Source organism: Otolemur garnettii, unplaced genomic scaffold (genome assembly GCF_000181295.1).
Source record: "Otolemur garnettii isolate 467f Iridium unplaced genomic scaffold, OtoGar3 scaffold00048, whole genome shotgun sequence".
In the NCBI taxonomy this organism is placed as follows: Eukaryota; Metazoa; Chordata; class Mammalia; order Primates; family Galagidae; genus Otolemur; species Otolemur garnettii.
In genome coordinates, this window is record NW_003852443.1 from 8,296,672 (window position 1) to 8,308,078 (window position 11,407).

The following is an 11,407-nucleotide window of genomic DNA, read 5'->3' on the forward strand; positions in this document are numbered from 1 at the left end:
CGCTCACAGAATCAAGAACAGTCTGTACCTACCTGCCAGACTGGAAAGGCTCATGATTCAAGGGACACTGGGTAGAGTACACAGAGAATGTTGTCAAGTTCTGAGAAATAATTAGCCCTAAACTGGACACTGTCTGGTCCCACTTAACAAATCTTACAGCAGGAACTTAAAGAACCAAACTATTAGCTGGGCATGGTGGCTCATGCCTATAATTCCAGCATTCTGGGACACTGAAACAGGTGGATTGCTTGCACTCAGGAGTTTGAGACCAGCTGAGCAAGAGTAAGATCCTCCCCCCCCACCTATACCAAAAATAAAAAAACTAGCCGGTGTGCTGGTACATGCCTATAGTTCCTGCTACTCAGAAGGCTGAGGCAAGAGGATCACTTGGGCCTAAGAATTTAAGGTTGCTGCTATGATTATGATGATGCCATAGTATCCTATCTAGGGTGACAGAATGAGACTCTATCTCAATAAATAAATAAATAAATAAATAAATAAATCAAACTACTTCCAAGTAAATTAACTGCATCACAGTACAAAGCTCAAGAACATAAAAATATCTTGCACCCAGCAAGGTAAAATCACAGTATTTAACATTCAATCCAAAATTACCAGATGCACAAAGAAGCTGGAAAATATGACTCATAATGAGAAGATCTTGACCCAGAACTGATACAAATACTAGAATTAGCAGACATGAATATTAAAAGCAGTAATAATTATATCCTTTATGTTCCAGAAATGAAGACCTGGAAGATATTTTAGAAGACCCCCAAATCATTCATAGAGATGAAAACTACAAGGTCGGAGGTAAAAAATACATCATTGGATGAAATCAGTACTTCACATATTGCCAAAGGAAGATTACTAAATGTGAAGACACAGCAACAGAAACTACCCAGAGTGAAACAGAGAAAAGAGAATTTCTAAAAATGAACAGAGCAACAGTGAGCTGTGGGATAACTTTAATCAGCCTAATCTACAGGTAAATGGAGTCCCCTAAGGGAAAGAAGAGTGAAGAAAAGATAGAGAAAAATATTTAAATAAGGGCAGAAATTTTTTAACTTTCTTGAAAATTAACATCCCACAGATTTAAGAAGCTCAATGAATGTTAATGGTTTAGGAGATATGAAGAAACACATCAAGGCAAATCATAGTCAAATTGATCAACATCAATGATAGAAAATCTTAAAAGCAGCCAGAGAAAAAAGACACAATATGCACAAAGATAAAGACAGCAGCAGATTTCTCACTGGAAATAATGTAAGTGGGGAGGGTGGCGGGGTAGCAGGGTACAATGTCTTTAAAGTCCTGAAAGAAAGTAATACAATATATCCAGAATTTTATGCCCAGTGAAAATACCTTTCAAGACCAAAGGCAAAAAATTAAGACATTTTTCAGGCATACAAGAGCAAAAAGTCATCAGACACAAGAAATGTCAAAGGAAGTCCTTAAAGCAGAAGGAAAATGATTCCAGATGGAAATGTGGATCTTCCAAGAGGAATGAAGAACATCAGAAATGGTAGCACATGGGTAAATACATAATCTCTTAAAATTATCATCTAAATCTCTTTAAAAGATAGCCCACTGTTCAAACAAAAGTGGGGTGACAGCATGTAATGTCAAACATATGGCAACAACAGCACAGAAGTCAAGGGGGAGAGAAAGGCAAATATACTATTACAAGGGTTCAATACTGTAAGCACTCACTGCAGTCTGACACGTTGGAAGGGACCCAAACTCTACCTGGAGTCTTCCATGCCCAGAAAGATCTATATGTGCTTACTGTGGGACTTGATTTTAAAGACAAAACCAAACCTGACAAGCACTATCACTGCAGTAACAAGCAATGTAAGAAGTCATGAGCCCTACTCATTAATTAGACACACTCCTCAGGAGGAAAAGGAATATCATTGGTCCTCGCCAGGAGTTTTTCTACCTCTGTATGCAAACTCATTTGCATATCAACACTAACATACACGTACCATGGACCATCTACCACAAGGTCAGGATGGTTTAGGAGCCAGGGATGTGAAGGTCAGTACAATCTGACATGGGCTTGAACACCTCACTCAACTCTCCGAACCTCAGTTTCCTCACCTACAAAATGTGGGAGGTAGACGGGGTGACTTCCAAGACCCCCTCTGGGATGTGGATAATGCTAGAAAGACGAACATACTATTTAAGCCTTAGTTATTGATGCACTAAGCAAATGCAATGACGGATACTTTAGTCATCTGCTTGTGACAAATTATTCTCAAAGTAATCCCAAAGGAAGTAATATGATGAAGGCTGGTCATTCTTCCCCTTTTCAGCTGCCTACTAACTAACTGCTAACTGCCCACCAATATTTTCCTTACACAGAGTATGAATCATGATTCCTCACTATCTCCAAATGAGAAAGGTGTATATTTTATCTTCATTCTCAAGAAAATATTAACACGTACTTGAAAAATATACAATTTTAGGAATATTTCTTCAGGAATGCCTCAAGCATCTCTGGAAGTGGTAAAGAAAATCCATCTATTTTAGAAAGAACATTTCAAGGAATTATAGAAAATAGCATAACATTATCAAGGAATACCCCCCCAGAAACACTCTATCACCACCCTCAATTGGAAATCACTAACTTTCTATCATAAATACAGTCATCATACTTACGCCAGCAGGGGAGGAAGGAGAAAACTTATATCAGAATTTATGAGTAGTTTTTAAAAGAGCCTGAAGAAATAGAACTTCACTTGCATTTAACTCAAAAATAAGTGATTTGAAGAGAAACGTCAAACATCAAATGGCCTGTTTTCTTTTCTTTGTTTATTTCATAAAATGTCTGACTTGAAAATGGCTTGTTTTAAACCAAAAAGAAACCATTAGAAAGCTCTAGCACCTCCAACTTTAAAAAAAAAAAAATGTGTTTTAACCTGTATTTTATTACTGGCTTTGAAAAATGGAATCTTGAAACTTTATTATTTCACATTGTTTGGCCAGTTTATAAAAAATAATAAGACATTCTTCTGAAGGAATTTTTTAGAAAGTATTTCTAACTTAGAGAAACAGAAATAATTATCAGTTAGCTCCCCTATAATAGACATTTTGAGATTAGAAATACAGCAGTACTTTATCCAAATATGTGTTTTCCTTTAAAATTTCAAGGAAAAAGGCTTCAAGGTTTTTTTTTCTGGTGTTCCCAAAAATTAGAATGTAAATACAAACTAAACAGGTCTGTCATTAGCATTTCTAACACCAAACAATGTATAGGGTAATTTTTTACAAAGCAATTAACAAAAATTATATATTTAACAACATTTGCTGAATGCTTACTAGGTACAAGGCTATGTGATGTGGGAGTTAAAAAGATGGACGGAGCTTTCCAGTTCTACGAAAAGCTCCTTAATAGCATTAGTTTGGGGGATTTAACCAATGGGAAAAAAAAAACCCTAATGGTTGTCAGTCCCGTGGAGCCACCCAGATAATCTGAGCCGTCACTCACAGGCAGCTAAAGGTTGAAGACTCAATATACCAGAAAGAACAGGCAGCCACAGCATTTAGCCACAGCCTAGGCACTAAAATCAGACTGCCTTCTTCTACAAAGACCCAGAAAATCACTTAGTAAATACGCAAGCATTCTTCCAGAAGCAAACTAACAAAAATATGAAGTGTGTGGAAAGAGGAATGCTTGGGCTTTGAGAGGCATGAAAGAGAGGAGGGGAAAGATCGTGGATTTTTATTTGTGTAGAACAGAATTTCTACAGTAAAATCAAAAAAGAAAATGCTACCTTTGGATACAGACACATAGAAATTCTCATTGAATTTAAGAAAACTGAGTTTTAGGTTTATGTTTCTTTTAATCAACAGGGACTAATAATTTGGTCATATTGGACTATTTGCTGAATAGTATTTATATACCCTGGGCACAGTGCCTGAGTTAAGAATCCAGAAAGGCCAGTGGATTTATGATGCACTCGATTTCCTCTCAGAATATTAAAAAACATGCATAAGCTGTCGTCATAGTTACTAAACACCAACTGAGTTAGACAAAGTTGATTTGAAGGAAACTTCGTATTTGAATATTTATCCACTAACCAAGAAACTAAAATCCAATTAAATTATCCCTGATCACTTTAGTTCCTGTTTGAAGATATTACTTCTCTAACAATAACTCCCCAATATTGCTGCTACATTTGGTGAGTTTTTACTATTGAACAGAGGCCCACAGAATACTTGACACAACAACTAGTGAGTTATCATACTAGTGTGTCTATTATAGGAATAAGGAATCCTTAAGGAAATAAGGAATGATAAGGAAATCATTTTGTGCAAACTACTTAATTTCTTTATACCTCAGTTTTCTCATCTTTAAAATGGAGTTAATAGGCTGGGCATGGTGGCTCACAGCACTTTGGGAGGCCAAGGAAGAAGGATTGCCTGAGCCTAGGAGTTTAAGGCAAGCTTGGGCAACATAGCAAGATCTTGTCTACAAAAAATTAGCCAGGCATGGTGATACACACCTATAGTCCTCAACCTGGGAGGACGAGGCAGGCGGATCACTTGAGCCTAGGAGATGGATCTTACAGTGAGCTATGATTGTACCACTACACTCTAGCCTGGGTGACACAGCAATGCCCCATCTCAAAAATAAATGAATAAATAAATAAATAATGTCTGAAGGGCTAGACTATTAAAGGATATGTAACAAAGGTCCTAAGATATCTGTCCCCTTTAATCTACCAAGGGAATAATCAGAGCTATACAAAAGGATCTGTATACAGGGTCCTTCATCTGGTTATTTATAACACAAAAACTACCTACATGTCCAACTAAAATCAAATGAAACATGCCACCTAAAATGGAATATTCTGCTTATTTTAAAAATTAAGTTTAGCTAATGAGACGATAAAAAGATCAGTGGTTGGCGGGGGTTGGGGTAAGGGAGGAATGACTAGGCAGAGCACAGAGGATTTGAGGGACAGTGAAATTATTCTATATGATACTACAGTGGTGGGTAGGTGGCATTTTACATTTGTCAAAAACTGATAAAACGTGCAATAGTAAGAGTGAACCCTAATGTAAACTATGGGCTTTGTGTGACAATGCTGTGTCATGTAGGCTCATAGATTGTGACTATGGTGCCAGTTTGGTACAGGAAGTAGATTGTGGGAAGGGGGGTACATGTGCGGGGGCAGGGGATATATGGGAACTATATTTTCTATTCAATTTTGCTGTAAACCTAAAACTCCTTTAAAAAATACAGTCTATATTTTAAAATATTAAGTTTATGAGAGTAACGAGTGACACAAGAAATATTCATGATATGCTGCTAAGTGAAAGAAAGCAACTTGTCAAGAATTAAAGGATATACCCAAATGTCAGAAGTTAGTTTCTAGACATAGTATTGTACATGATTTTAAAATATACCTTTCTATGTTTCTAATTTTTTTAACAATGAATTTGTATCTCTTTAAAAATCAGAAGAAACTTTTAGGACTTTCTTTTAAAATGCCACCCAGTTTTCAAATCAAAGTTACATTTAAAAGACAGAAGTTAAACAGTAACAATGACTTAACAGCTCCAGTAACCTGAAAAATCTCAACAATAACTAAAATCCATGCATTCATTCCTGCCTTCCTTCCACAGATACTTATTCAACAGGTGCCAGATCATGCAAATACAGCAGCACCTAAACAAGAGATTAAAAATGGGGAAGATGAACAAATGACAAGTAAAAACAAGAGGAAGGCTATGGTCTCAGATTGGGGTCCACTGAGGAGTGACAGACACAAGGAGTGGAGTCAGGGAAGGTCTGACATGTGAACTGACATGGGAAAGGAGAGGAAGCGCCTGCCAAGCAAAGCAAGGGGAAGAGTGTTCTAAAGAAAGAGAAAGAACAAGTGCCAAGACCCTGAAGTGGAAATAACTCAGGTCTATTTAAGGAACAGCAAGGAGGCTAGGGTGGCTGGTTATCAGTGAAAGGGGAGTCTTAACAGTCTTGCATCTAAAATGCCTTTGTGGCTGTACGCTGTGGCACACATCCATCATTCCAACATTTTGGGAAGCTGAGGCAAGAGGATTGCTTGCGGCCAGGAGTTTGAGACCAGCTTGGGCATCATATTGAGACCCTATCTCTACCAAAAAATTTAAAATTAGCCAGGAGAGGAAGTGCATGCCTGTTGTTCTAGCTACTTGGAAAGCTAAGATAGAAGGATCATTTCAGCCCAGGAGTTTGAAGCTGCAGTGAGCTATGCCTGTGTCACTGCACTTCAGCCTGGTAGCAGAGAGAGAGAGAGAGAGACCCTGTGTCTAAAATAAATAAATAGCCTAGGTGCATTAAGCTATACCAAGCTGAGTCAGGAAACAGATTGTTAAAGAATAGTTATGCAAAATTGGTTAGAAATCTGGGCTTCAGTGCCAGACAAGCTGGGTTCAAATCTAGTCTGGCCACTTACTAGTGATGGATTGTGGGCTGGTCACCTCCTTTCTGAACTTGGCCTCCTCGTCTATAAAATGGAATTAGCAATAAGTAGTATAAGAGCAATGACAAGTCTTCAAACTACAGAATCCCAGCTAAGTACACAATAAGGAAAGAATGGCTGAGCACAGTGGTTTATAGCTGTATTCCTAGCACTTTGGGAAGCTAAGGCAGGAGGATTACTTGAGGCCAGAAGACTAAGACGTTGGCTGGCACCTATAGTCCCAGCTACATGGGATGCTGAGGCAGTAAGATTATTTGAACCCAGAGTACTGAGGTTCCAAGGAGCTATTATGAAACCACTGCTGAGAGAAAAAGCAAGATTCTGTCTCAGAAAAATAAAAAATAAAACAAAACTAAAACTGAATTAAACTAAACTACAGGCCATTGTCCCTGACATACATAGATGCAAAAATCCCAAGTGGAATAGTACCAAACTGAATTCAACAACACATTAAAAGTATTATTCACTGCGATCAAGTGGGATGGATAGTAGGATAGTTCACCATATACAGATCAATAAACATGATAAATCACACTAACAAAATGAAAAACAAAATCTACTTTGTTTCAATAGATTGGCTCAATAGATTCAGAAAAGGCATTGGACAAAATTCAACACTGCTTCATGATAAAAACTCTCAGCAAATCAGGCATAGAAGGAATGTACTTTCAACACAACAAAGCCCACATATGACAAACTTGGTGCTAATATTATATTCAATGATGAAAAGTTGAAAGCTTTTTTTTTTTTTTTTTTTTTTTTGGCTGGGGCTGGGTTTGAACTCGCCACCTCTAGCATATGGGGCCGGCGCCCTACCGGTTTGAGCCACAGGCACGGCCCAAAAATTTGTATTTTAAGAGCTGAAACAAAGCCAGGCACAATGGCTCACACTCTGTGAGGCTGAGACAGGAGGATTCTTTGAGCTCAGGAGTTCAAGACCAGCCTGAGCAAGAGCCAGATCCCATCTTTACCAAAAATAGAAAAATTGCCAAGCATTGTAGGGGAGGCATGTTGTCCCAGCTGCTCTTCAGGAGGCTGAGGCAGGAGGATCTACTGAACTCAGGAGTTTGAGGCTGCTGTAAGCTATGCTGACACCATCACACTCCAGTCTGGGGCAACAAAGTGAGACTGTCTCAAAAAATAAAATAAACAAATAAATAAATCAAAAAGATCTGAAATATGGCAAGGATGCCCACATTTGCCCCTCTGTTAAGTAAAGTACTAGAGATCCTAGCCAAAGCAATTGTACAATAGAAAGAAATAAAAAGCATTCTGATTGGAAAGGAAGAAGTTAAATTGTCCCTATTTGCAGAGGACATGATCTTTTTTTTTTTTTTTTTTTTTTTTGAGACAGAGCCTCAAGCTGTCCCCCTGGGTAGAGTGCCATGGCATTACAGCTCACAGCAACCTCCAACTCCTGGGCTCAAGCGAGTCTCCTGCCTCCGCCTCCCAAGTAGCTGGGACCACAGGCGCCTGCCACAACGCCCGGCTATTTTTTGGTTGCAGCCGTCATCGTTGTTTGGCAGGTCCGGGCTGGGGATTCGAACCCGCCACCTTAGGTGTACGTGGCTGGCGCCTTAGCCGGTTGAGCTATAGGCGCCGAGCCACATGATCTTATACATAGAAAATCCTAAAGCCTCCACCAAAAAACCACTAGAACTAATAAACAAATTCAGGAAAGTTACAGGATACAAAGTCAACATACAAAAATCAATAGCATTTCTATATACTAGCAATGAGTTATTTGAAGAAAAAATTGAGACTACAATCTCAGTTACAATAACTACAAAAAATAAAAAACTTAATAATAAATTTACCAAAAAGGTGAAAGAACTTCATACTGAAACATAAAAACATTGATGAAAGAAATTGAAAAAATGCAAATAAATGGAAAGATACTCCATTCTCTTGGATTGGAAGAATTAATATTGTTAAAATGCCCATACTACCCTAAGCAATCTACAGATTCAAAGCAATCCCTATCAAAATTCCAACATTCTCACAGAAATAGAAAAATAAAATTCCAAAATTCACACAGAATCACAAAAGACCCCAAATAGGCCAAAGCAATCATGACTGAAGAACAAATATAGAGGCATCATACCATGTAATTTCAAATATACTACAAAGCTATAGTAACCAAAACAGCATCATACTGGCATTTAAAAAAGACATGGACTGATGGAATGCAGTAGAGAACACAGAAATAAATCCATGCACTTATGGTCAACTGATTTTTGACAAAGGTACCGAGAATACACAATAGATTTTTTTAAAAGTTTCTTATATAAGTGGTGCTGGGAAAATTAGATATCCATATGCAAAAGAATGAAGCTAGACCCCTACCTCTCATATATAGAAAAATCAACTCTAAGTGGATTAAAGAGTTAAATGTAAGACCCAAACCAATTAAATGACCAGAAGAAAATATAGGGTAGTGTATTTGAAATTACATGGTATGATGCCTGTATAGGAAAATGCTTTGGCATTCATCTGGGCAAGAATTTTTTTGGATAAGATCCCAAAAGCACAGGCAACAAAAGCAAAAATAAACAAATAGGATTACATCAAACTAAAAAGCTCCTGCAAGCAGAAGAAACAAATCAACAGAGCACAAAAACAACCTACAGAGTGGGAGATAATATTTAGAAACTATGCATAAATGACAAGAGGTTAATACATGTAACCAGACAACCAGTAAGGAACTCAGACAACTCAGCAGCAAAAAACCCAAAAAATCCAACTGAAAAATGGACAAAGACCTGAATAGACATTTCTCAAAAGAAGACATACCAATGGACAAGAGATAAATGAAAAAATGTTCAACATTACTAATCATCAGGGAAATACCAATCAAAACCACCATGAGATACCACCTCATACCTTTTAGATTGGCTATTACCAAAAAGACAATAAAAATGCTGGTATGGATATGGAGAAAGAGGAATTCTTCTAGTGGTAGGAATTTAAATTAACATAGTTGGCAGGAATTTAAATAAGTATAGTCATCATGAAGATTCCTCTAAACATTGAAAATAGAACTACCAGATGATCCCACAATTCCACTATTAGGTATATATTCAAAAAATGAGATGTACATCAAAGAGGTAGATGTACTCCCATGTTTACTGCAGGGCTAGTCACAGTAGCTAAGCTATGGAATCAATCTACATGTCCATCGACAGGTCAATGGATAAAGAAAATACGGTTTACATGGACACTGGATTGCCAGCCATAAAAAGGAATGAAATCCTGTCATGAGCAGCAATGGGAGTGGATACTATGTTAAGGGAAATAAGCCGGGCACAGAAAGACAAGCCCTGCATGATCTCACTCACAGTGAACTCTAAAGGAGTCGCGCTCACAGGAGCAGAGAGTAGAAGAGTGGTTCCCAGAAGGGTTGGGGAGGAGAAAGGGGAGGACAGAGAGCGGTTAGTTAACAGGTACAAAGGCACAGTTAGATAGGGATGAATACGTTCTGGGGTTCTGTTGCGTAGTATGTCGAATATGGTTAGCAATGTTATGCTGTATATTTCAAAATAACTAAAAGAGAGGCTTTTGAATGTTCTCACCACAAAGAAATGATCAATGTATGAGGTGAAAGATAAGTTAAATACCCTAACTTGAATTTTACCAAATGTATACATGTATCTAAAATCACACTGTACCCCATAAATATGTACAATTATTATTTGTCAAGAAAGACAAACAAACCCTAAAAACCCACAAATAGTAAAATAGCAGACTTAAAAAAGAAAAAATTAAAAGATATTATCTAAGATGCTTGGGAAAATGCCTGGCAGACAAAATGCTAAATAAATGGTAGCTGGTCCTGAAAGTACTCTTTTGAGGATTATTTTCAGAAGAACTCCAAGAAATTTCACTATATACAAATCACATCAATATAACAAACTACATCCTACCTGACCTAAAGAAATCCCATTACATATTATGTTGTCAAGAAATTCCCACGAGTCCCCAGTCGAACCTCACTGACCCCGAGGAGGATGCAGCAGGAAAGTTTAGTGGTTTTTCTTCAATCCTCACTGTTCCTTGACATTTCTGCAATATTTGTGATATAGTACATTCTCTTTCTAGAAATTCTCTCCTCTCTTCACTTGAAGACATGAGTCTGTCTTTTGCCTATTAATCTAACTGATCTTTTTCTCCCTCAGATTTCTTTTCCTAGTCTTTCTGTCCCTCTAAAACTGTCATCAGTTCCTAAATTTCTATCCGTGGGCCTCTTAGCATCAAAGTTCCTTGGAGGGTTCCCAGCCTCTAGAGGTGCTCACGGTACTCGATTACATTCTCGGAGCTACCCTTACCTCATTACACTTCATGTTATACTAAACTGTCTCATCTTCCCTCCTGGATGGGCAGGTTTTTAAGAGCAGGATCGACAGCTTAATCATCTTTCTCCCTTAAGATCTAACAATCCCTTGAACACAGTCATTGTTATAAGCAACTAAGCAGGTAAGCATATGAAATACTTTAAGAGGTTATTAACGTTAAAACTGATCCTTGACAATACTGTTGACAATTTCCTTATCACTCTCAAATTAGCTTTTGATTTATACCAAGGCATAAGAGATATTATGACTGTATCATCATTTTACATAATAAGTTTTCCAATCAATGAATATTAATATATCTAATTTTCAATTAACATGCTAAAAATAACTGCTAGCACTTATGTGCCCCCTTCTAAGAAATGTGTAAGTATTAACTCACAACTTGCAACAATCCTGTGGTGTTAGGTACCATTTTATATTTCCTGTTTTACAAATGAGGTTACCAAGGCAAAGAAAGGTTAAATGACTTACTTAAGCAAGGTCACACAGCTAGGCAGAGCCAGGATTTGAGCCCACGCAGCCTTGGCCCCCATCTGTACTTGAAACCCAAAGCCACACCGAAGTAGCTATTCACTATAAAAA